The sequence below is a fragment of the Musca autumnalis genome, unplaced genomic scaffold (genome assembly GCF_047663935.1).
Source record: "Musca autumnalis isolate F117 unplaced genomic scaffold, ASM4766393v1 scaffold_1, whole genome shotgun sequence".
NCBI lineage: Eukaryota > Metazoa > Arthropoda > Insecta > Diptera > Muscidae > Musca > Musca autumnalis.
The window spans coordinates 51,521,287-51,547,906 of NW_027411644.1; the positions used below are offsets into that span (position 1 = coordinate 51,521,287).

General features: G+C 37.6%; 1 protein-coding gene across 1 annotated transcript in view; it reads left to right on the forward strand.

Annotated features, from left to right (window-relative positions):
* Lgr1 (Leucine-rich repeat-containing G protein-coupled receptor 1) overlaps positions 1 to 26,620 on the forward strand; it is a 167,534-nt gene that overhangs the window by 115,772 nt on the left and 25,142 nt on the right. The gene's annotated exons all lie outside the window — the stretch shown is intronic.

Below are 26,620 nucleotides of genomic sequence, written 5' to 3' on the forward strand. Positions count from 1 at the left end.
CGATACGTTTAACTATATCAATGGTGAGCAAAATAGGTGTAAATAAGGTTTATGGGATGCACGGTGCATCCAACAGACTGCCGCAACTAGTCTATATGTTGATATTTAAAAGAAGCAGACGATCTGCTTTGGTTGAGTGGTTTTTTCACACTAACTCTTTATTTTCAATATTTTCACTTAGCAGCTAATCTACAAATTATTTCTTAACCTAGACTATCACTAATTCTTATCTCTAAACCCTTCATTGACCAAACCAAACAATCCGTTGATCAATGAAGAATTTTCCAACATCGTGTGTGTCATAAGAAGAGTCATAAAAACTAAAGTGCGGTCGCTCGTAATGCACACACAACACTAGTGATAACAGCTACCGCTGCATGTGGGATCTTAAATGCTTTTAAAGTGTTCCCGACATATGACAACATAATTTACCACTTATGTTCTGAACTCATAATGGTAATAAAATATTTATTGATTTAGGCTGCTGGAAACTCGAGTGGAAAATTTATTCTTTATCATCAGAATTTCCAGCGCCTCGACACAAGCAAAAAGTATGTACAAAAGTAATTTGTACAATAGGAAAAGAGAAAATTTAAGGGAGAATTGATACTTAATTTTTCTTGTTGTTTCATTACTAATGTTGCCTAAAATCGTGTTACAACGCAGATCGGTCCGTAGATCTTTCGAAGAATTTTTCTCTCAAACACGCCAAGCACTGCTTTATCTGCTTGCGCAAGTACCCAGGCTTCGGAACCCTACATCAGGTCGGGTAGTATCAGTGTTTTGTAAAGCGTTATTTTTGTTTGACGAGTTGTGGCTTTGTTTTTAAAGTGCTTACTTAAGCCAAAGTAGCATATGTTGGCCAATACAATTCTTCTTTTTATTTCACAACTGATGTCGTTTGTTGTGTTTACGGCGGTGCCGAGGTATATGAAGTCTTTTACTACCTTAAAATTATAGGAACCAACTTCAACAGTTGGTCCGATCTCAATGGACGCATTGCGCGTCGACACCATCAGCTTAGTTTTCTCGCCATTTACGCCAGATTCTCCTTCGACCTTCATAAAGGTATCGGTTACTTCTTTTACTGATCGTCCCATGATGTCTATATGATCAGCATAAGCAAGTAAAATGTGTTGCTATTGGTGTAGATTGTGCCACTTCTTTTGACGTTTGCCTCTCGTATAAGCTTTTCTAGCATGATGTTGAAAAGATCACACGAAAGGCTGTCTCCTTGCCTGAAACCTCTTTTGGTACAAAACTCTTCGGAGAGGTTCTTTCCTATTTTAACTGAAGATCTTGTGTCAGTCAGAGTCATATTACAAAGCCGAATGAACTTTGCAGGGATACAAAATTCAGACATTGCTTGGAATACCTTTGAACGTAGCGGGCTGTCGAAGGCTGCTTTATAATCGACAAAAAGGTGGTAGGTGTCGATCTGCATTTCTTGGCCCTTCTCTAGGATTTGCCGCAGGGTAAATATCTGGTCAATGGTGGACTTGCCAGGTCTAAAGCCGCATTGGTATGGTCCAATTATTTCGTTGACCATGGGCTTTAGTCGTTAGCACAATATCCCTGACACTATCTTGTAGGCGATAGGGAGAAGAATTATTCCCCTATAGTTGGAGCATACAGTCTTATCTCCCTTTTTGTGGACTGGGCACAGGATACTCAGGTTCCAATCGTCAGGTACTCGTTCTTCCTGCCAGATGGTGGTAACTAGCTGATGAATACACCTTATCATCGTGTCGCCTCCCGTTTAAAACAGCTCGGCTGGTAGGCCTTCAGCTCCTGGTACCTTATTATTCTTCAGCCGGTTTATTGCTGTCTTTACCTCATCTTGGCCGGGTGGTATACATTCAATACCATCTTCTGCGATTGGATCTGTGGTATCCTCGTCGACTTCGCTACTATTGGATACCAACAGTTTGGAAAAATGCTCTTTCCATATCCTTAGCACACTATCTGTATCAGTTACCAGATTACCTTGCTGACCTCTACAGGAGGATGTGCCAGTTCCAAAGCCATCAGATTGATGTTTCACTCTTTGGTAGAATTTTCGGACTTCATTCTGTCTCCTGTACATCTCGATTTGTTCACACTCCCACTTTTTCATTTCTCTCTTTTTCCTGCGGAAAAGACGTTTCTCCTCTCCCCTTTTCTACCGATATCTCTCTCGTGCGCAACGTTTTGCTACGGATTGTAAAGTAGCCCTATATACTGCATTTTTCTCTTCGGTAGCAGCACGACACTCCTGATAATACCATGGATTCCTTGGTGCCGGTCTCTGGTATCCAAGTATGGATTTTGCGACTGTTTGCATAGATTGGGCAATGTTTTGCCATGGTCCTGATATGTTATCGGGACGAGGAGTGCTTTGATTAAGCAGATGGGCCAGTTGAGTGGAATATGCTGTGGCTATCTGTTGTGATTGCAGCTTACCGATGTCCAACTTCGGTGTTGCGTCTGTTCGCACTTTGTTTGCTACGTTTAATCTGGTACGTACATTTGCTGCAACAAGGTAGTGGTCCGAGTCTTTGTTTGCACCTTGGAACAATCGTACATCCAACACGTTTGATGCATGCCTTCCATCTATCACAACGTGATTAATTTGATTTCTTGGTCTTTGATCTGGCGAAAGCCAGGTGCCCATGTTTCTTGAAGCAAGGTCTATCAACCTCATACCATTGTCAGATTCTTCACTGTGGAGACTGAATTTCCCGACTGTTGGGCCAAAGATATTCTCCTTTCCAATTTTGGCATTAAAATTTATTGTCATGGACAGGACAACGGTCATATGTTTCTTCTAAGCGCTCGTAAAATATATCTTTGGTCTGTTCGTCCTTGTCTTCAGTGGGAGCATGAGCGCAAATAAAGCTGATGTTGAAGAATTTTGCTTTTAATCGAATTGCAGCGAGTCTTTCATTCACTGGGGTGATGCTGGAGACCACATGTTTTAACCTCCGATCAACTACAAATCCGTAACCAAACTCATGCTTTGTGTCATGGGAGCTATAATACGGTGCGTCACATTTAGGTGTTGTTGTGACGCCTATCCCGTTCCATCGTATTTCCTGTATGGCAGTAATGTCGGCCTTGCACTTTTCAAGTACGGTCCGATACAATGTTATCCATTGACTTTCCCGTTGTTACCTGTAGAATGTTTTGATGGTATGTTACGTGGTCCTTACTGATCCACTCGTCCATCGCTTTAAGTCGAATAGCTGCGACAGCCGCTTCATACCTTATCAGGATTTCTATTGGGTGTATATATAGAATAGTTTCTAATGCCCTCGTTGATGTTGTCCTCATTGCGCCGCTTACACTTAGACAGCACATTCGTTGGACTTTCTGTAGTATTTTAATATTACACTTTTTATCCATAGCTGCCCACCAGACTACTGAAGCGTATGTTAGAATAGGTCTAACTACGCTTTTGTATAGCCAGTGTGTCATCTTAGGATTAAGATCCCACTTGGCGCCTATAGCCCTTCTACAGGTTGACCAACATCTATGAGCTTTATTGGCTCTTTCTTGAATATGGTCTTTCCATTTAAGTTTCCTATCCAGAATTACTCCCAGATATTTGACTTCATTGGAAATATTGATCGTCTTGTTTAGGAAAACTGGTTCTTCAAAGTGTCCCAGTTTTGTTTTCCTAGTAAACAGACATATTTCCGTTTTTCCGGGTTTACATTAAGACCTCTTGGTCTAGCCCAGTTGTACGCTAGTTTTAGGGCTGATTCAGCTCTTCTGCATAGCAAGTTTGGATTCTTAGCCCTCAGAAGTATTATAACGTCGTCTGCATAATAGACTGGGTCAAATCCCTTATCGGTTAAAGACCTTAATAGGCTATGTATGGTAGTAACCCATAGGAGTGGGGATAACATCCCCCCTGTGGCGTACCCTGACCAACTTTGTCCTTTATTTTTACGTCAAGTAGCCCGCAGCTTATCCATCTATTCCTTAGCATGTGGCTTATCCAGTCCCTAAGGGCCCGATTCACCTGAAACTTATCTAAGGATTGGATAAGGGTTTCGGTGCTGACGTTGTTGAAAGCACCCTCGATATCAATGCATACCGCTAGTGTATACATCTTCCTGTCGAAGGTTCTCTCGATGTGGTGTACAACCTCATGTAATGCGGTTTCCACTGATCTACCTTTAAAGTATGCATGTTGTTTGTATTTAAGCATATCGTTTGGAATCTTGCTCTTAATCATGGTGTCGACTATTCGTTCCATGGTTTTAAGCAGGAAGGATGTTAGGCTTATCGGACGATAAGACTTAGGAATTGCGTAACTTGCCTTCCCAGGTTTGGGGATAAATACTACCCTCGCCTCCTGCCAGGCTTTAGGGGTATACGCAAGTTTTAAGCATGCGTTAAAAATTCCAGATAGTTTGGGCGCAATGAAGTCCATCTCTTTCTGGAGTAAGGCCGGAAATATCTCATCCGGCCCGCTGCTTTGAAGGGTTTGAAGCTCTTGATGGCATCCTTTACCATCGCTTCATCAATTGTTGGTGCTTCCTCTGTAACACCGGCACCCCTGCGTGCGTCGCAGTGTTCGGCGGGAAATGTGTATTCATCAAAAGCCCCAGCGTGTCCTCGATTGTTTCCATCTTATTTCCCATATCATTCACCATGATCTCGGTTTGTGTATGGGTTTTCGATAGAAACTTTTTTATTTTGGATACATCATTTACGCTGTCTACCTGTTCACAGAAAAGTTTCCAGGAATTGCGCTTTGCTGTTCTAGTCATTTTGTTGTATTCTTTAAGTTTTTTGTGATAGTTGTCCCAGAATACAGCTAATTTCTTTCGTCGAGCTCTGTTGTAAAGCCTTCGGACCTCTTTGCCTTTGTTACGAATTTCTCCTGTCATCCAGGGTTTTTCGTAGGCAGATTTCCTCTCTCGAAGGGGACAACTTTCTTCGAATGACTTTACTAAGACCTCCGTTATAATGTTGACATTTCTGTCTATATCTTCCGTGCTTAGGCATTCATATCTATCGTGCCCTAGCCTGTCTTTTATTAGTTTCCCAAATTTTATCCAATTGGTTTTGGATTTATTTCGGAAACTTATAGGTTTCGGCGGTGGCCGTGTTAGTTCAAATCTTATATAACGATGATCCGAGAAGGAGTGCTCTTCCGAGACCCTCCAATTCTGCACCTCGTTTATAAGATTTTCGGAACATATTGTTATATCTAATACCTCTTCCCTAATCTTGTTAACAAAGGTGGCTTTATTACCTATGTTAAGGGTTATTAGGTCGTTAGTATTCAAGAAATCTAAAAGGGCTTGGCCCCTTTTGTTAGTATTAGTACTACCCCACGCAATGTGGTGTGAGTTAGCATCGCTACCTACTAGTACTTCGTTACCTGTTTGTTTTGCTTTCCTCACCAACCGCTGCAGCTCCGACGTAGGTGGTAGTGTCGGCGAGTCGAACGGTAAATATACTGACGCAAGGTATATATTGCCATTCCCCAGCTTCAGCACAGTTGCGTCCGATGTTGACAACTCTGGAGAGAAAAGAAAACTTAAGTTTTTGTGACATATTATACAGGTTCTCGGTCGAGACCCCGTATTTGCATAAAACAGTTGGTAGTTTATATGGTTTAGTCCAGAGACCTTGTTCTGAATAGTCCAAGGTTCCTGGATCAAGCCAATATGGATTTTACCTGTATTGATTTTCTCCATCAGGGCCATGGTTGCCGTCTCGCTCCGATGGAGGTTTATCTGGATGACCTCAATCATTGGTCCTCCAGTAAACGGGCTTCTTGAGAGTCGGTGATTACGGCATCGACTCCCTTTTCATTGTTGCTGGGAGGTAAAACCTCTTCGCTATTTTGTTTGGCTTCCACGCTTTCGCCGATTACCGCCTTTCCTGTTTTGAAGCGGACAGCGTTGGAGATGTAGAAAGCCCTGCCCTTAGTCTTTGTCAGACTAGCCATGGAGAGATGGTCAATTCCGACCACAAGGAGAGTTCCGTCCTCCTGCTCCTCCCTGTGGAAGACCTCCCATCTCTTCACGTCCAAGTCCTTGTTTTGACGACCAAAGACTTCGAGCATGCGTTCCGTCTCGAACTTGCTGCCCCATCCTCTGACGAATACTGAAGTTTTTGTTAGTTGAGGAATTTGGTCTTTCCCCATCAACTTTAGTTTGCCGTTTTCCCATGGAGGTATTATGCTGCTGATAATATCCTTGAGGGCGGCAACGTTTGCATGCTGGGCAAATTGGAACACCATCACGTCCCCTTTGACCCCGCTGCTGATAATTTGAATTGGATCACCTCCAATCATTATGTGATCCAATATCTTATTGTTGACCATTTCCTCAATTGCTGGAAGATGGTCTTTGGGTAGCTTTCCGGAACCTCTATTGATATCGATCACTGCATAGCGTTTCTTGGTTACCTTGGCGTAAGATGGCGGCTCTCTACCAGTCTCCGCAGCCCTCTTCCTCTTCTGCCGGGTCCGGGATTTCTTCGCAGAATCCCCAGGCACTGCAGTCGATTCCGCGGCTGGGCACACCCTCTTCACGTTCGAGCTGACTTTGTCGCCCTCTGCCAAAGGATTCTCGGAACAGTCTCCTTTGCGTGGTACTTGACGCGGTGCACTCGAGACGTTTGGGGATGTGGAGCTCTTTTTCTTCTTCGTCGGCTTTACAGTGCTCTGCTCTTCGGGGGATCTGATCCTCTTCGCCGCTTCCGAAGAAGTGGAGGGAGTGTTCATGATCCCTGTGGGAGCATCCTGCGATATAGCCTTTTTGCTTGCCCGTTGCTTCCTGCACTTGCGTCGTTGAGCACCAGACCGCTGCTTTTTGTGTGTTGTGAGCTTTGCAATGCTGTCGCTCACTTCGTCTACCATCTTGTGGACCTCCTCCTTTTCTGGGATTTCCATGACGGTTATATTATTTTTGCTTTCGCTATCGGATTTGGAGTCTGAGTCGCTACCTGTATCTGAAGGCTGGGTCGAGCATGAACTTCCCCTTAGCTTCTCAGTCTCTTCCTCCCTGTATCTGCCCTTAGGCTGTTTGTAACGCATCGAAATAATGGTCGTAGACGCATACTTATATATACCAAAATGAATGTCTCGACGAGCTGAGCCGATCTGGCTATGTGTGTTCGTCCGTCTGTCCATCTTAACCTTGTAATCACGCTACAGGTCGCAATTTTGATCGGATCGTCACCAAATTTTGGGTGTTGATGAGGGTCCGGAAGGGAAGAAGCCTATTAATTTTGGTGATGGTCGGATAATATTCAGGGGTCGGAATGGGCAAAAAACTTATTTGAAGAAAAAGTCAACGTTTTATTTCAAAGCGTATTTCTCCGCATCCCAACCCAACTTTTCATTTTTGCGATTTTAATTATAATGACGAATATCACAGCTTTGGATAGGGAGCTTCCAAAACTAAAGCCTGACTATGAAAGTAGAATATCCCACCTTTACAATGATGCAAAGTAGGTTGGCGTAGGTGGGCAAACACGAGATATCCCAAAAGTCAGTAATATGTCAAATTTTTGTAATCACCTACAGGTTGAAATTTTGATAGGATAGTCACGACATTTTTGGGGTACATGGGGGCCCCACAGATGAAAAACCTATTGATTTTGGTGATAGTCGGATAATATTTGGGGGTCGGAATGGGGAAAAACTCATATGGAGGCCAATTTAAAGTTTCATTCTTTGTGAATATATCGTCTTCTAGTAGGGGTATTCTAACGGCAAAGCCTGTCAGTGGAAGAAGAAGAAAATATAACCTTTACATTGGTGTAAAGTAGGTTGGCAAAGGTAGTCAAACAAGGTATTGCATCCAATTCTTCAATTTTTTGCAATCACGCTACAGGTCGTAATTTTGATCGGATGATCACCAAATTTTGGTTGCTTATGGGGGTCCCAGAGAGAGAAAGAGGCATATTATGTTTGATGGTAGTCGGATTATATTCCCTAAAAAAATATTTACCATTGAAGAGCTTATGCACAGGGGTAGTGGTGTAGGGTATCACATGGTCGGCCCTGTACCGACTATGGCCTTTGCTCACTTGTTTTATTTGAATTTTATCTCAGCTTTGGTTGGATGCGTTTCAACAATGAAGACATTATGAGCTTTAAAATGGTCCCAATCGCGTTACCAAAATTGGTGAAATGCTTGTGATGTTGAAAACGACGCTGGGATATCACAATTTCCAATTTATGGAATTTTATTTCAATGTCAGATATTTCTGCTTCTGTTGGACATATTCCACGCTTGATAATGAATCTAAACCATCTGATCTTTAAATTAATACAAAATGTTGCATTTACGGTAAAATATCCGTGTTATTCAAAAGACGCTAAGCTATCACATTTTTAATATTTTGAAGTTATTATTTCAATGACAATTACCTCCGCTTCTATTTGGTGTATTAAAGACATGTAAAATGTTAATCAAGAAGACCAGCAAAGCTTTCAATAAGTACCAAGTATATGCATATAAGTTATATATTAATTATTTTGATTCAGTTCGCCTTAAGTCATTTGTTATAAAAGCCAGATAGGCGAAATTTTTAGTATCTCCCCAAAAGAAATGTTTACGAGTGAAAAGCTAGAACTAAACTTTTTTGAGATGTGACTCTTTGAGTAAATGAGCGATATGTAAATATAAACTTTTCGACCCACCCCACGTTATTGCATAACATTATTGTTATAACATATACATACATGTATCCATGTCGATGTGGGCGTGAAAGTCAGTGTCAGTGACTACCACAATTTGCAGATGACAACAAAGTTAAAGCACTTGGCTTTGTTTAACAACTAAACTTTGTCCTATGTAACTACATGGAGTCAATATTGTTAAGTGCGGTTAAAAATACATAAAATATTTAACTATGTTATAGGTTTAATGAATAACGTCCCGAGAAAAAAGTTTATACTGTCACAAATCGATAATTACCACAAGTAGAAACTAGAAACCATGTGGTATATAAAAATATTGAAATTTAATATTGTCGTTGTGACCTCTAACAGTTTTCCTATAATTTTCAAAATGATTGATGGTGACGTTGAAAATGATGAGTCATAAAAAAAATGTTAACGAATTTTAAGTAATTAGTGAGGAAGTGAGGTCGAGAAAATGTACTAGCGTGTACAGGAAATGTATGTGATAGGAAGAAAAATTAGAATGTATTTCTACGAAATCATTAACAAAAAATAAACAAATAACAATTAAATAACTATAAGTTTGACTGGGGCCAACCTTGACATTGTGTTAAAATCAGTTGTGTTAAATATCAACTAATTGTCTCACGTTGAAAAATTTTGCGAAAGGCTTTTTCCTGTCACTCAACACAACAAGAATCGTTTTCGATTTCCTTCATTTTTTGGGGCTTGATTTCCTTTATTTTTTGCTGTGTTGATGCCGCTCCTCAGCAAAACTTTTCGGTAAATTTTATTTATTTTTTGTTTTTGAATAACGGCTCCAGATATATCTCGCCTTATAAAAGTTGAATTCTGTAAAAACTATATGCAAAGAAATACCCATAACTTCTTTAATATTGATCCAAATAGAAAATAATATTGTTTATTTTATGTTTTTTGCCAGCTTTGGTTTAAAATCAATTTTTATCATTGTATAAAACCACGATCGATTACAAAAATTTTAAAGCTCATGTGGTGGCGTGATTAAAATAATTACTATTTGCGGAGTTTTGAGGTTTTTAGCTACAATTTTTAAACGAACTGCCTGTGATTTGGCATTTGAAGTTATTAATGGTCACAAAACTTCTGCACCAAATCTTGTCAACATAGGTCCATGTTTTGGCATAGGTCCCATATAAGGATACCTATCGATTGTTGTTATTTTTAAGATATAATGCACATTTTTTTTAACCGAACTACATGTAATTTGATATTTGAGGTTCGCAGTGGTTAAAAAACTTCTCCAATATAACGTTATCTTCCGATTCTAGGAATTTTGAAGACATTGAGTATATTTTCTGACATAACTACTTCTAACTTGACATTTAAAGTTCCCAGTGGTCACAAAATTTCATATACACACACTTTGATGTAGCTCCCATATAATTTAAGCATTTCGAGTAACCGTGGTCGAAAAACTTCGCACAATATGTGGACACAAAAGAAAACTAATTATTCCATTTTAGTTTAGAATATTTTATGGCGAAGTTCGGCCGGTCAATCTTAACGGTTTTTTGTGTTTTTTTTTTTATTTATTTTTTATTTTGCGTTAAATGATATCAGAAAGTAGCGAAGGTTAAAGCTGTTTCAAAATTAAATTTTTTCAAAATGATGAGAAAACCCTAGTAGATTATGAAAGTATAGCTAAAAATATGAGACACGTGTATCGACGTTTTTTTATACCCTCAGCACATATGCTAACGAGAGTATATTCACTTTCATACGGGCAAAATGTGCCTCATCGAAATAATGGTTTTAGACCCCAAGTATGTTTGGACGAAATGTGTTTCAGACAACTTGGAGTTGATTTAGCAATGTCTGTCTGTCTGGCTGGCTGGCTGGCTGGCTGGTGCGCACGATAACTCTCGAACGGATGAACCGATTCGGTTCAAATTTTTGACTTTCGTAATATTTGGTCCAAACTTAGTTTAAGTTCGAAGATGAGCTATATCGGTCCACTCCTTCCGGTACCTCCCCCACAAAAGTTCCAATTTGTTCGGAAAATTTATGGGCACGATAACTCTTGACGGGAGCAACCGATTTGGTCCATATTTTGCACATCGCGAAATTTCTACCAGACTTAGATGAGGTTCCAATATGGACTCAATCGGCCCACCCCTTCGGGTACCTTCCACACAGAATTTCGGATAAGTTCAGTTAAGGACCTGCTCTCGAATCTCATTGATTTTTGTTGCAACAACTTGTATTCACTTCCCCCCATACGACGGTACAAGTTTCATCTGGGGCAAGTCCATACTTCCTGAGAAAATGGCCGGAAAGTTGCAAAAAGCCCCTATGACACCTTGTGTGGTGGTTGGAGCGCAAGATAACTCTCGAACGGATCTGTCGATTCGGTCCAAAATTTGGCCTTCCTAATATTTTATCAAAACATAGTTTAAATTCGAAGATGGGCTATATCGGTCCACTTCTTCAGGTACATCCCCCACAAACTTTCAAAAATGTTCGGACAAATTTTGCGCACTATAACTCTTGGAGGGAGTGACCGATGCTATCCATACTTTGCACATCCTAATATATCTACCAGATATAGATCAGGTTCCAATATGGACTATATTTGTCTACTCCTTCTGGTACCTCCCACACAACATTTCGGATAAGTTCACTTTAAGACCTGCTCTTGAATCATTTTGATTTTTGTTGAAGCGATTTGCATTCGCTACCTCCATAACGACGGTAAAAGTTTTTTCAGGGGCAAGACCATATTTCTTGGGAAAAGTTCAACATTTGTGTCTTAGTGCAGTTATTTCCTACTCCGCATTTCTGTCGGCAAGTTCAAATGTTCAAAAAAATACAACAACAAAATAAATTCGATCTATCCGTAGATGAAAGTTGCACCTTACATTGGCTGAGGGTATATCTTTGTCGGCAAAGCCGACTGACACTTTTTTACTTGTTCAAATGCAAATGTGTTTTTATACAATAACGGATATTTGGCCGTTGAATTGTATTTTTCTTCATGACAAACTCGTTTTTTGCGCTGCCTTTGAAGTTATGATATGTCTGAAAAGCTGCTCAACTAACAGCGAAACCAGGTCACATAATTTGGTGACGGTGTTTGTTCGAGTCCTTGGCTTTCCTTTTTCACTTGCAAAAACATTTCGATCATCAAGCTTAAATCTAAACGAGAAAATTTATAAAAAGAAAAAATATTTTTTTATTTTATGTTTTTTTGCCAGCTTTGGTGCAATTTTTGCGATTTTATATTTAAAATCAATTTTTATCATTGATTGTTCTCTTCGATTTTCTTAATTTTTTTGTATTAAACCACGATGAATTACAACAATTTTAAAGCCCATGTGGTAGCGGGATTCGAATAATTAATATTTTCGGAATTTTGAGGATGTTAGCTACAATTTTTATTTGGCATTTGAAGTTCTTAGTGGTCACAAAACTTCTGCACCAAATCTTGTCAACATAGGTCGATGTTTTGGTATAGGTCCCATATAAGGATATCTACCGATTTTTTGTTACCGAACTACCTGTAATTTGACATTTGAGGTTCAAAGTGTTTAAACAACTTCTCCAACATAACGTTATCTTCCGATTCTACGAATTTTGAAGATATTGAGTATATTTTCTGACAGAACTACCACTAACTTGACATTTAAAGTTCCCAGTGGTCACAAAACTTTGCCACTGAAAATTGTCAACATATATAGATCCACACTTTGATGTAACTCCTATATAAATGTACCGCCAGATTGAAGACATTTTTGGATACCTTTTCTGGCCTAATTTAAACATTTGGAGTAACCGTGGTGGAAAAACTTCACATAAAATAGTGGTCACAAAAGTTAGTTTAGAATATTTTATGGTGAAGTTCGGCCCGGCCGATCTTAACGATCTCAACGATTTTTTGTGTTTTTTATACCCTCAGCCTTTAGGCTAAGGAGGGTATATGGTAATATTCAAAAATGTTTTACAATCGTTGAAGTTGAGGTTCACCATTTAATAAGTCGCGAACTGTTAATATATTTTATAAAATATGAATATATTTACATGAACTGAAGTGTTTTAGCCACGATCTTTTAATATGGACCATAACAAATAATTTTCGTGGAAGCTGCGTTGGTGGTAATATAAAAAAATGGGTAAAAATGTGTTGAAGTTAGCAAGCTTTTTTGTGTTTTTTCTTGATTTCTGGTCAAACGAGGGAAAATTCAGACCTGAGCTCAAAGAAAGGATTGAAGAATATCCCTTGGGCAACATGATGCTAATGTGTGACTTCTCGATATATACAGTGCATCCCTCTTAAATCGATGCTGACATTTTGAAGTTTTGAAATCGGGGTTTTTTGAATTTTTCTTATAATTGGAGGGCGCAACCAGATAATGACCTAATCTATTTATTGGATTGTAGAACTCGTGATTCCACGTCGTTTGATGTATATCTCATGAGTGTGCTCCCCACGGCTCCCTAGTAATAGGAGTCCAAAGTCGAATTTTTGGTGCGTAATTTTTCTTTAAAAACCTATTTTTTGGCTTCAAAATTTACAACTATGACTCAGGTACCCTTGAACCCCGCGTGATTTTAGTTTTTTTCCGCGCCGGATTCAATGAGCCCTACCGCGATCGAATCCATCCACTAAAACCGCTGATATAGATACTCTGAAAATAGGAAAATAAGCAAAATTTTATTTTGACTAATCCGCATACTAAACCGCGTTTTCCCTTAAAATTTTTTACATAAATGGAATCCTTTATACGCGATTAAAATATTTGTCAAAAAGGTGTGTCATGAATTTCAGAGATTCGGGAGTAGTATTCGTATTTAACCAAAAATAGAATCAGGTAGCACATCCGCGGTTCTTGACGAATCTGTATAAAATTTGTCTTATTGACGTATTTTTAACAGGGGGTCACTGAAATCGGATGCGCCTTATAATCATATGAACATCGCGTTATTTTTACTCACATGAAGCATTTTGGTGTAGTAAGATGCAACTGATGGCACACTTTTGCGGTTAAATGAAACATGGAAAAATGCAAACATATTGACAGAGATGCACTCGCTCTATGCGAAAAGCACATGCGCCTCAACAGATTTTAACTATTTCGCGCGTTATACGGTTTTTAACTTTTATATTTTTTCTTTGATTGTAATATCAATATCACTCTTTATTTCCTAATTCTATTGCTTATCACACTATGCAAATATACTTTCACGATGATAAACTATTTTCCTTAAAGAGGTTTTAGCAAAATAATTCAGGTTTTGTTAGGAAATTTAGCGAAATAGTAGAATAACTCCAAAAAATTTTCTCAAATTTTTCGTATTAAACCAAAAAATATATTCTTGAAATAATGTTCCAACAATAAACTTTTGTCTTTTGTAAAATCCTAATCAATAAAATTTTGGTCTCACATTTTTCTGGACATTGTCAAGATTATGTACGTATTTTTAATTTATTTTTTAGAGATTTTTATGGACTCTGAGTAAGAATAAATAAAATTTACTCCAAGATTCCTTCATTATTTTTTGATTTTCCGCGAAAATGAAAATAAATTTAGCTAATATTTAGGCGTCTACGGAAAGATATTAAATGTTGTTACCGATTTATATATACATTTTGGTATTGCAACACAAAGGGAATTTTTAAATATTTTTTCTTTATAAGGGAATAAAACCCCCCATAACTTTTGGGCGCAGCATCCAATTTTGTGAACGCGAACATATTTGAAACCACGATTTTTTTCTTAACCCATGTAACAAAAATCGTGAATGTGCTTGTCAAAATTTTTTTAATTTTTTTCTCGATGGAATTGTAAAGGAAATTTGAATTTTACCATATACACTTTGATACGATGAAAATGTGCCTCATCGAAATAATGGTTTTAGACCCCAAGTATGTTTGGACGAAATGTGTTTCAGACAATTTGGAGTCGATCTAGCCATGTCCGTCCGTCTGTCTGTCCTGCTGGCTGGAGCGCACGATAACTCTCGAACGGATTAACTGATTCGGTTCAAATTTTGGCTTTCGTAATATTTTGCCCAAACTTAGTTTAAGTTCGAAGATGAGCTACATCGGTCCACTCCTTCCGGTACCTCCCCCACAAAAGTTCGAAAATGTTCGGAAAGTTTGTGCGCACGATACCTCTTGAAGAGAGTGACCGGTTTGGTCCATACTTTGTATAGCGTAAACTTACTACCAGAGTAATATGAGGTTCCAATATAGTTTCAATAGGTCCACTCCTTTGGGTACCTCCCACACAAAATTTCGGAAAAGTTCAGTTTAGGGCCACCTCTCGAATCGCTTTGATTTTTGTTTTAGCAACTTGTATTCACTGCCCTCCATACGACGGTACAAGTTTCATCAGGGGCAAGTCCATACTTCCTGAGAAAATAGCCTAAAAGTTGCAAAAAAAAACTCCTATGACACCGTGTGAGGTGGTTGGAGCGCAAGATAACTCTCAAACGGATCTGCCGATTCGGTCCAAAATATGACCTTAGTAATATTTTGTCCAAACATAGTTTAAGTTTGAAGATAAGCCATATCGGTCCACTCCTTCAGGTACCTCCCCCACAAAAGTTTAAAAATGTTCGGAAAAATTGTTCGCACGGTAACTCTTGAAGGGAATGGCCGAATTGGTGTATACTTTACACATCCTAATATATCTACCAGATATAGATCAGGTTCAAATATGGACTATATATGTCCACTCCATCCGATACCTTCCACACAAAATTTCGGATAAGTTCACTTTAAGACCTAATATCCAATCACTTTGATTTTTGTTGAAGCAACTTGCATTCGCTGCCTCATTTACGATGGTAAAAGTTTTTTTTAGGGGCAAGTCCATACTTCTTGACAAACAGCCCGAAGAGTGTAAAAAATCCCTTTTGCACCATATGTTGTGGCTGGAGATCCACTTCCATAACCGTCAATGTCGATCCATTCCTTTTAGTATCTCCTCCGCAAAACTTTTGATCTTTAATCCTAATCAACATTTTTGTCTGTTCAAACGCCCAACTTTTTAAAACCCCCTAAATACATACGTATTTTGGGAAAAAAATTGTTTCAATATACACAGGCTTAGGGTATATCTCTGTCGGCAAAGCCGACTGATACTTTTTTACTTGTTTTTGCATTAAATGATATCAGAAAGTAGCGAAGGTTAAGTTAAAGCTGTTTCAATTTTTTTTTTCAAAATAATGGGAAAACCTAGTAGATTATGAAAGTAGAGCTAAAAATATGAGACACGTGTATCGGCGTTTTTATACCCTCCACCATAGGATGGGGGTATATTAAGTTTGTCACTACGTTTGTAACTACTCGAAATAATCATTGTAGACCCCACAAACTATATATATTCTTGATCAGCGTGCAATTCTACTTCGATATAGCCAATCACTCGTCTGAACGGATTGACGTAGGTGGATGAAATTTTGGGAAAATCTATTATATGTACGTAGGACTTTTGGTATTGAAAGCGGGCTATGTAGGTATTTTTAAGGAATTTTTAAGATATTTGTCCCATTTTACCACCGAATTGATTGTAATTTGGTATTATGTGTTTTCAGAGGCTAAAAAACATTTCTACCAAAGTTTGCTGAAATAGGTCCACGTTTTGGTATAGCCCCCATATAACATCCCGTATATAGTACGCGTCACTTTACGATATTTTGAATGTATTAGTCCCATTTGACCACAGAATCGGTTGTAACATTGTATTTTGTGTTTCCAGAGGCTAAGAAATATTTCTACCATAAAATGTTTATATAGGTCCACGTTTTGATATAGACCCCATAGGACGATATCTCCCGATTTTCGGTATTTTGAAGGTTTTAGCCTCATTATCGCAGCGAAATGGCTGAAATTTGGTACTTAGTCTTCGTTGGGGGTATAAAACTTTCCCGCAGAAATTTGTAGGTATAGGTCCACGCCTTCATATAGAACCCATAGGACGGTACCTCCCGATTTTCGCTATTTTTGATGATTTTAACTATTTTATACTACCAAAATGGCTGAAATTTGATATTTCTTCCTCTTTTGGGATGCACAACTTTCTCCAAGAAATTTATCTGTATCAATCCACGTTTTGATGTACACCCCATGGAACGGTACATCCCAATTTTAAGTGTTTTGAAGGGTTTAGCCTCATTATAACACCGAAATGGCTAAAATTTGGTACATAGTCTTCGTTGTGGGTAGGGTTTTGGGTTTTCCAGGTTTTTATCATTCCCGGAAAACGGGAATCATAAAATCGCCATTCCCGGGAATCCGGGATTTCCCGGGAATTTTTAAAGTACGAGAGTGGATCAATTTTTCCTTGATTTTTTATCTTCCCATAGTAACTTATACGAAGTACAATATTTTCAAAGAGTTGCGGGCTCATAAAATGGATTCGCTCTATCGAAAAAATTTGGAAAAATGCACCATGTTGCCCGGATTTTGCCCACACTGACCATTTCCATTATTCAAAGCTAAAGAAATCGCTCGATGGAAAGTGTCTTGGCTTAAACAATGAAGTTATTGATCAAAAATTCCAATTTTATGGACCTCGAAAATCGTATGTTTTATTCGTATGCTTAAAATTGCTTGAAACAAGTAAGAATATATCAGTCAGCAGTGCCGACAGAGATATACCCTCAGCCTCGGACCTAAAGAAAAGAAGCAAACAAAATATTTCTGACGTTTCCAGGGCTTTTTGAGTTTTTGAGCCAATTTGTTAGGAAGTATGGACTTGGCCCCCAACAACATTTGTACCGTCGTAAAGGGGGCCGTAAAGACAAACTGCTGAACCCGTTCTATGCCTGGAACTAATATTACCATATGCAAGATTATGACGATTTCGGTTATTCCCTTCGAGGGTTGTCGTGCGCACCATTTTAGCGATAATTGTTGAACTTTTGTGGGGACGGTAACGGTAGTAGTGGACCACCGATATGGTACATCTTCGAACTTAAACTAAGTTTGAAAAAACATCTCGAATCCCAAATTTTTACCTGATCGGTGGCTTCGTTCGAGAGTCGTGCGCACCATCCTGCCAGCCAGGGTATAAAAATGGGACTTTAAAATTAAAAATATTCTTTCGCACTTAAATGGAACAGAATAAAAATCCGTCGTTTTAGTCTATGTTTTTAAATTTATTTCCAAATATTTTCTTATTTATTGATTCTGTAAAATCTAATCGAATTCTGATTCTATGGTATAGAAGAGACGATGTAAAAAGATATTTCCCGATTTCCCGGGAAATCCCGATTGCCCAATTTTATGTATTTCGCTCAATTCGGAAAATTGTAAATATTGGACCATGTTTTGAAAAGAACATATAAACTGTTTTGAAGGGAGTATTATCAGTTGAGATATATGTACTACTCCTGCAATAAAAGGAGGAGTTTAGTACTTTCATAAACGAAATAAAACTAATTGTTCCTATTCACTTCAATACAGTTCGTGGTGGAGGATATAAAAAGTTCGGCCCGGCCGAACTTAACACTTTTCTTACTTGTTAAAGTTTACGTCGGAAAGTAAGCTAAATAGGCGGGGCAATTTCCGCCCATTTCTAGTATTTTTTCGAAATATTCGAGTTAAGATATCTTGGAATCCTTACATTTTAGGTATATAGTGTCTTCGGCAACATTTTATAGAGGATAAGGGGAATATTTCTGTTGAAAATTTTAACAAGGGGTCTTTTTTTTTCAAAAACTCCTTTAAAATGTGATCATATCAAATCCAAATATTCTAAACTTTTACTATAGGTCTCAGAATACACCAAACCTGTAAATCTTATCTAATCGCCAGAAATCTCTAAAAATGAAAAACACGGTTTAGGGTTAAAGTCGGACTTCATCTGAGTTTAATCAAAATTGTTCCACAAAACATAATTCTAAAGAGATGACGTGAAACACAAGAATATTCTTGGTTAAATTTCACTATGGGTCACCTAAGAAATGAAAGGTCTATTTACATTATATATCATAAAAATGTCAGTATCAATTTCACACATGCACGATTTCACGTGGTCCAAAATAATACGAAGAACATTTTTGTCTTTGACGTCATATCTCTAGAATTATGTTTTGTGGAACAATTTTGATTAAACTCAGATGAAGTCCGACTTTAACCCCAAAACGTGTTTTTCATTTTTAGAGATTTCTGGCGATTAGATAAGATTTACAGATTTCCTGTATTCTGAAAACTATAGTAAAATTTTATGACGAGCAATTTTGTAGAATATTTGATTTGATATGATTACATTTTAAAGGAGATTTTGAAAATTTTTCGAAAAAAGGACAAAAAGTTCCCTTTGGTGAACCGCATGAGGGTTAAAATTTTTAACAGAAATATCTTTCATCCTCCTCAGTGAAGTTGCCAAAGACACTATATACCTAAAATGCAAGAATTCCAAGATATCTTAACTCGAATATTTCCAAAAAATAGAAATGGGCGGAACTTGCGCGTATACTTTGATTACTTTCCGATGTAAACTTTAAAAAAGCCGATACGCTTGTCTCATATTTTTAGCTCTACTTTAATAATCTACTCAGTTTTAATTGTCATTGCAACTTATCATGCGAACCGCTTAAAATGATGCACCATGTGTTAGGTATTTCCATGGGATTTTAATTCATATCGACTTGGTAGCCATTGGTCCAGAGGAACCTGTTTTAAAATCGTTATTTTCGCGTCAAATAACCTGGCCCGTAAAAACACCTACTCCGATAAAGACTTTTCGGACATTAGTAGCAACACCTCTTTCCAGCAAAATTCAGTTCTGGAATTTTTGATATTTCAATGTATATTTCTTCGTAAAATAAATTAAATGAAATATTTTCGCCTGTTTATATTTTTTTCTAATTCTCTGCCTCACTTTTAAATGCCACGTAAAAACATACATATATAGCAAAAAAGACAACTTGTTGACATTATTTGTATGGCTAACAAGTACTTACCGTATGTGTAAAGTGGTAGCAGAGGATAAGTTCAATATCAGAGTATGGTGCAGATTAGTTGTGTAAACCTAAATGCATGTTATACATACATACATACATACATACATACATACATACATAAATACATTTAAGTATGTGAACTCGTATGTATACACTATATACATGTTTTATGTATAAATAACTAAAAACAAACTTAGTAGAAAAAAAAATAGTTTGTTGAGTGTAAACATATGCTACCTTAGGGCTATAACCAAAAAAAAAAAAAAAAAAAAGAATAAATAAATAGCATGCCAGTACCACGTCCGGAATATTGTCCTGATAAAGAAAACGCGTGTTTTAGTTCGATTCGGTAAAAAAAGTTTCCGCACCGACTATATTTCTAAATGCCTTTTGAACAATTTTTTAAAGAACAAGTTTGAGTTTAGTTTTTTTGAACAAACATTTACCCCCTGTTTATGTATGTCAACCGAAAGGTTTCTTGCGCTCCTGAAGTGGAAAAAAAATCATTTTCTGTTCATGTAAACACCTTCGAAACGAAAATCTAATTAATTCTCTCTTTTCCTTTTCCTTTATCTTTGACTTTTTATTTTGACACCAGTTGTTTCTCAGTTATGTTCCCTAGTTGTTCCTTTTTTGGTATGTCGAGTCTATCAAAACTAATTGTATGTTGCATTTATGTCGAAATAATTACGAAAATGTATATGAGAATTATGTGCGTCGAAAACACACTATTGAACATTCAACGTTTTCAACTGGTTGATCTCTAGATGACTTTTCAACTAATTTATAGTTGGTTGTAGAAAAATTGCTTTGTAATCGACTATTTTCCAGCTGGTTAATAACTAGTTGAAAAGTAATGCAGAGATAGTCAGTTCTCCATTTTTTTAGTTTTCAATCTGGTTGATCTATAGATGACTTTTCAATTTGTAGTTGTATAATAATGCATTTATAACTAACTATTTTGTAAACCGGTTGAGAAAAGTCCCGCAGGGATAGTTGTACAAATGTACATTCAAATTAGTAATGCCTCGCATAGGATACGTAACGGCAGTCGCACGATAGTTTGCGAAATACATGAACGCCTTTTTAGACGGAAGTGAGTGACTGCTTTCCTTTCGTACGGCTTTTCGTGCGACATACATGAACTGGCTGTTATTTCTATATATGAGGAAAAGTCAAAATTTTTTAGTTTCCATGAAGCCAAGGTTTGCACTATTATAATACGCGAACTATTGTAGTTTACCAGTAACTATGACTATTGCTGGATTAATTTAGATGTTTTTGTACAAAGCTCGAAAATTTAGCAAAAAAATTTAATTTACGTGGTAGTTACGACCGCGTAAAGGAAAAAACATAGGTAAAAACACGTTGAAGCTAAACAGGTTTTTTACATTGCTATTCGATTTCTGATTAAACCATTCAAATGACGGACATCTGTCCAAAGTAAAAGTAGGAGAATACAAAATGAAGATTACACTTCTAATGTATCACTTTCCAAAATTTCCACTGCATCCACCTTTTATGGATGCTGACATTTTGAAGCCGGATTTCAGGTGTTTTTTGTATTTTTTATGTAACTGGGACGCGCATTCGGATATTTCGAAAAACCAATTATAGGATTAAAGAACTCGCGATTTCGCATAATCTGATATGTATATTGAGTATGTAGCCCACACAGCAGCAGAGTAATCTACTGCCAAAGGCCAAAATTTAGTGCGATATTTTTTCTAAAAAACCTATTTTTTGGGTATAGTATTTACAATATCGTTTTGAGTGTGCTGGTACCCCGCGATATTTTAGTTTTTCGACGATCCGGATCATATGAATCACAGATCGTAAAAATCCATCTACTAGAACGGCGGAAATGGCTACTGCTAAAGTTGAAAAATTTGCGAAAAATGTTTTTCAAAATATCGCTGACTAATTCGCGTTTTATGTGGATCGTTTCTAATTCGATGAAGAAAGTGAATCATCACTCGCGTTTGTGCGAAAGCTGTTTAAAAAATTTAGTGGCATGGGAGCTGTATCCGATTTATCCAAAAAATATTGTGTGATGCTACATCCACGGTTCTTGATGGATTTTATTGAAATATGTTTAGATCGATGTATTTTTTCACGGTTGATAGTGAAATCGGATGCGCATAAAAAGTGTATGTACTTTGTGCAAAATATAAGCGTAATACAGTTTGTTGCACACTAAACTGCAGACGATGCTACATCTTAGCGGCCAATGTAAATCCTGGCAAATGTATACAAATCAAAAGAGAAGAATTCGCTGTATTGGTAAACCGCATGCGCATCAAGTGATTTTGAGGATTTCGCGATTCACACGCATTTCAAAATGAACATTACCCGATACAGTTTTATTTCAAGAGCATACCCTATTAAAAGGAACCCAACATTTATTTGAACGATACCCATATCTTCCGCTAGATGTTAGTGTGTATTCGAGAAGTAATTAGAATAAAAAATTTGATTTTTTGCGTGAAATTAAACTAAAATAGAAGAATAACTCCGACCTATTTTTCCTACATTTTTTTCAACTAACTCACAAAATAAATTTTAATAAATATTTTCTCTTACAAAAATTTTATAAATTTCCTCAATATATTTTTTTGTTTTTGCTATAATATGAAAACCACTAAACGGATTTGTATAGTTTTGGTTTCATTTGAATCTTCGCGATGTATAGATTACGTACATATTTTTTATATATTTTTCAGATGCATAAACAGGTTGAATTTTATTAAAACAAGTTGCAAAGTAGCAATTTTTTAAACTCTTTCTCAATTTCCGCGAAAACTTAAAACTTTATCACTAATGTTATGGGGCCTCAGTAATCATATATTACGTAGGGAGCCCCTAATTAAGAGAGTTTCTCAATATAATGATTAGAGTCTTTTAAAGATTTTTCTTTTTATCAGAATTGAAACCGCCATAACTTTTGCGCGCAACAACCAAAATTATTATCTCGAACAGATTTAAGAATGGGATTTTTTTCCCAATCTATGTACGAAAAATCTTTCATGTAGCTTATAACAAAAAAATTTAATTTTTTTTTTATGGAAAACTAAAAAATTGTGTCTTTTCTTCATATATACTTCATTAATGTTAAAATAAACGCTTAAAATATCGCAATTTGACGAACATTTATTTATTGAACGTATGTAGAATTTTCCGATATTGAAGATTACATTAAATTTCAGTAATAAATAGCTTTTTTAATAACAATATGCTATTATAATGCAAAAAAAAAAATAACAAAAAAACTGCAATGAAAAACTTGTATGCAATCGGTGCGGAACCTTTTTAACGGTAGAGGAAAAGTGATAATGCATTTCATAATATTTGTCCATGCTCTATGTGGTGGCATTTTTGATATTTGTAAAAATGCAAAACAAGTTATAACCCTAATGTACATGTCAAAATTAATGCTTCATCATGAAGTATCAATATGCCACTTGTTTGTTGAAAAGGTAATGATTTGCTATTAATAACAGAAGATTATTTCAAATGATTCAATGATGTAATTATCCAACGTAAAATGCCTACTCAACGATGATAACATAACCATTTTACTAATTAGGTAGGTATGCTAAGCGAAGCTAATTTATTGAAATCAAACCAATTAAGGGTTATTCTAATTTTGATCTAAACTTGAAAATGAAGGCGTATTTATGTTCATGTTACATCACTGTGTGTTTGTTGTTTTATGTTTTAATATTGTATAAAAAACTATGTAGCTTGTAAACAATGTTTTTTTATTTCCCTGCTATTTGTATAGATGAGTTCTATTGTTTTGGAATTTTAATTTATAAAACCCACAAAAATTTTTAATTTTGGGTATAAATAAAGTGGTGTTCTGTAAAAGTTCTCCTTTTCCATTTTGGATGTTGGTGAGACATTTTTATGTACGTTTTTTTGTTCGTGATGATAATTAAATTAAGTCATCTTTGTCGACAGAGATATACATACCCTCAGCTATTTTTTCTTTTACTTCTGACGTATATAAAACATATTGATTTAAAATCAGGGGTATTTGTCAAAATACGTAAAATCAGTAGCTAGCTATATCAGAACATTTACATACAAATTTGGGTATGAAGACTTCTGCTTCAAAATGTCAAATTAAACCAATTCGGATGGAAAATATGGCTGAAAGTAAATCCGAATTTATCGTTATATAGTAGATATGTAAAAATGTTGACTAATAGGGTCTCCAGCAAAAAGTTTGCCTCCAAAGATGCAGTAAAATCATATGTACATCAAATCACATCAACTTATGCATTTCCACTCATTATTTTTACAAGAGCGTTACTACTGAAAGATGCACTTTATTAGCACTGCATTTTAGCTAATCGCAAATTTGCATCCAAAGGAAGTCTTTTCATTCGGATTAAATTTAAAGGTACTCTTCTCAATGTGTTGGAAGATGTAATAACAAGTAAAAAAGTATCAGTCGGCTTTGCCGACAGAGATATACCCTCAGCCTATGTGAATTGGAACTTTCATATACGGACAGATCGAATGTATTTAGGGTCTTTTCAGAATTTTGTGGCACTTTTTGGACATTTGAACTTACCGACTAACATCTGGATTAGGATTAAAGTTCAAAAGTGTTGCGGAGGAGGTACTTAAAGGAATGGACCGACTTGGTCCATTATGGATGTCGATCTTATTTTGGGAGTCATATCTTTTCGATAGATAACGCGCCCTACGGGTGACGTAGGGGATGGAAGATACCAAGGAACGGTCCTGACCGGTTTTAACATGGCAAAGCCCAGGATTTATCTTGGTCCCTCTTTCATCCCAAGTGGACACTGACCTCCCCGTGGTGTCACCTGGGGAACTGCCTTTAACACCCGTTAAAGGTAGTGAGCTAACATGTGCCGCGCGTTCACCCATAAGAACGTTAAAAACTTGGGTTTGGGCGTCGGGTTAGTAACCCTCCCCTAGAAAAAACAGCCTACTATGAAAAAACGAAAGAAAAGAAAAACAAACCCCTCTAAAGTTGACGAACCCCGCAAAAGTTTTAAGGACCATGATCTGCGAATCTGCACCTGGAATGTTCGCACTCTTTATAGAGAAGGTGCAGTCTTCGCATTGGCAGACGTACTTGAAAAGTACAAGACCGATATTACTGCCATACAGGAAATACGATGGATTGGGAAAGGCGTCACAACAACACCTAAAGGTGACGCACTGTATTATAGCTGCCATGACGTAAAGCATGAGTTTGGTTGTGGATTCGTAGTTAGCCGGAGACTAAAACATCTTGTATCCAGCTTCACTCCAGTGAATGAAAGACTTGCTGCAATTCGAATAAAAGCTAAATTCTTCAACATCAGCTTTATTTGCGCTCATGCTCCCACTGAAGAAAAGGACGAACAGACCAAAGATATATTTTACGAGCGCTTAGAAGAAACATATGACCGTTGCCCTGCCCATGACATTAAAATCATTCTAGGCGATTTTAATGCCAAAATTGGAAAGGAGAATATCTTTGGCCCAACAGTCGGGAAATTCAGTCTCCACAGTGAAACATCTGACAATGGTATGAGACTGATAGACTTTGCAGCTGCAAAAAACATGGTAGTTAGCAGTACCAGATTTAATCATCTCGATATTCATAAGGGCACCTGGCTGTCTCCAGATCAGAAAACAAGAAACCAAATTGATCATGTTGTGATAGATGGAAGACATTCATCGAGCGTGTTGGATGTACGATCGTTCCGAGGCGCAAACATTGATTCGGACCACTACCTTGTTGCAGCAAAGGTACGCACCCGCTTAAACGTAGCAAACAAAGTACGAACAGACACAACACGAAAGTTAGACATCGCTAAGCTGCAATCACAACAGATAGCCACAGCATATTCCACTCAACTAGCCCAATTGCTTAATCAAAGCCCTCCTCATCCCGATAACATATCAGCGCAATGGCAAAGCATTGCCCACTCCATGCATACAGCCGCAAAATCCATACTTGGATACCAGAGACCTCCACCAAGGAATCCATGGTATGATGAGGAGTGTCGTGCTGCCACCGAAGAGAAAAATGCGGCATATAAGGCTACTTTACAATCCGTAGCAACGCGTAGCGCACGAGAGAGATACAGGGAGAAAAGGAGAGAGGAGAAACGTCTTTTCCGCAGGAAAAAGAGAGAGAGATGGAAAAGCGGGAGTGTGAAAAAATCGAGATGTACAGGAGCCAGAATGAAGTCCGAAAATTCTACCAAAGAGTCAAGCATCAAACTGATGGCTTTGGTACAGGCACATCCTCCTGTAGAGACCAGCAAGGTAATTTGGTAACTGATACAGATAGTGTACTCAGGATATGGAAAGAACATTTTTCAAATCTGTTGGTATCCAATAGCAGCGAAGACGACGAAGATACCACAGTCCCAATCCCAGAAGATGGTATTGAATGTATACCGCCCAGCCAAGATGAGGTAAAGACAGCAATAAATCGGCTGAAGAATAATAAGGCAGCAGGGGCCGATGGTTTACCAGCCGAGCTGTTCAAAACCGGAGGCGACACGCTGATAAGGTGTATTCATCAGCTAGTTAGCACCATCTGGCAGGAAGAACGAGTACCCGACGATTGGAACCTAAGTATCCTGTGCCCCGTCCACAAGAAGGGAGATAAGACTGTATGCTCTAACTATAGGGGCATAAGTCTACTCCCTATTGCCTACAAGATCGTGTCAGGGATATTGTACGAACGACTAAAGCCAATGGTCAACGAGATTATTGGACCATACCAATGCGGCTTTAGACCTGGCAAGTCCACCATTGACCAGATATTTACCCTGCGGCAAATCCTGGAGAAGACCCAAGAGATGCAGATCGACACCTACCACCTTTTTGTCGATTATAAAGCAGCCTTCGACAGTCCGCTGCGCTCAAAGGTATTCCAAGCCATGTCTGAATTTGGTATTCCCGCAAAGCTCATCCGGCTTTGTAAAATGACTTTAACTGACACGAGGTCCTCAGTTAAAATAGGAAAGAACCTCTCCGAAGAGT